Below are 1,232 nucleotides of genomic sequence, written 5' to 3' on the forward strand. Positions count from 1 at the left end.
CACACACACACACACACACACACACACACACACACACACACACACACTGTGTATGTAAACCCCAAAAAAATCACTGGTTTCCCAGGGTAAACTTTGATGGAATCATCCTGTGATTTGTGTTGGGTTGTTAGGATAGGGTAAATGTTGTTTACATTTCCTGGGGGAAAGAATTCTCATATCCGCAGGAGCTTTGGGCCATTGAGGTTAAACCTGAACTAGTCTTCCCTGGAAACAGGTTCCTTGTCAGGAATTAAGATGAAAACTCATGTGACTCGTAAAGATATCCCCCCATGGGTGAAAATTCCTACAGACCTGGAAAAGCCAGAAGTATTGCAAGTCAACAAGCTGGTGCTAAACTCTCTGTTCGGGCCACAGGGATCTCGAATGCCTCCCTTCGAGCAGGTGGGCCGGGTCATGTTTGAGCTCAAGACTCTGGAATCTTCTGATCTTACCGAGATCTTTATTTATGGCTCTGGAGAAAAGAAGTTTCGGACTAAATGGATGCTTCAGTCCATGGCTGAGAGGTACCGCCTGCGCCAGGAAAGAGGCGTGCTCAAGCTGGAGGAAGGCATGAAGGTCCTGGAACTAGACCAGGGTTCGAAGAAGTAAAGCCAGTTTCCAGTCATTGTGAGTCCCAACTGGACACAAGCTGTGGCTGGCCAGTGTTTGGTTCTGACATGAGGTTTTTTTTTTTTTTTGTTTTTTTTTTTTTTTTTTTGCCTGAGGTGAGTTTTAACTTTGTTAGGTCCTTCAAGATATTCTTGGATCCCTACTGTGTATTCTGATGTGAATATCTGCATGTCATCATTAAAACATTTAAAGAGCCAGAAAAAAAAAAAAGGAATTCTCATATCCAGTGTTCCAAGTCAGGCAGAGAAGGAAGTATTTTTACTTACATATGGGGTTCAAATATTACTATTTAGCTATCTGACTATAAGCATTTTACCTTTAGTTAATTATCTAGGTGGTAAAAGTAATCTCTGGGCTTTGGTCTTGGGAGAAGATTATTTTCTGTTGTTGAATCACAATTCCTTACTCACTCTTAAGAGGAACTCTGTCTCTGTCTCTGTCTTATACCTGGTTTTATTTGAATGCTTCTACACTAACCCCCACAGCTGATGTTTCCATTCAAATATTTTGCCCGCACAATCATCTAATCACAACTTCATTAATTACTGTTGATCTAGTTTCTTGAATTCTTCATATTAACTGCCCCAAATTGTTTGAAGTAA

At 40.9% G+C, this 1,232-nt stretch overlaps 1 pseudogene; it reads left to right on the top strand.

Annotated features, from left to right (window-relative positions):
• Positions 1 to 255: 255 nt before the first annotated feature.
• LOC114620368 lies at positions 256 to 609 on the top strand (annotated as a pseudogene).
• The last annotated feature ends 623 nt before the right edge of the window (positions 610 to 1,232 follow it).

Source organism: Grammomys surdaster, unplaced genomic scaffold (genome assembly GCF_004785775.1).
Source record: "Grammomys surdaster isolate TR1022 unplaced genomic scaffold, NIH_TR_1.0 168, whole genome shotgun sequence".
In the NCBI taxonomy this organism is placed as follows: domain Eukaryota; kingdom Metazoa; phylum Chordata; class Mammalia; order Rodentia; family Muridae; genus Grammomys; species Grammomys surdaster.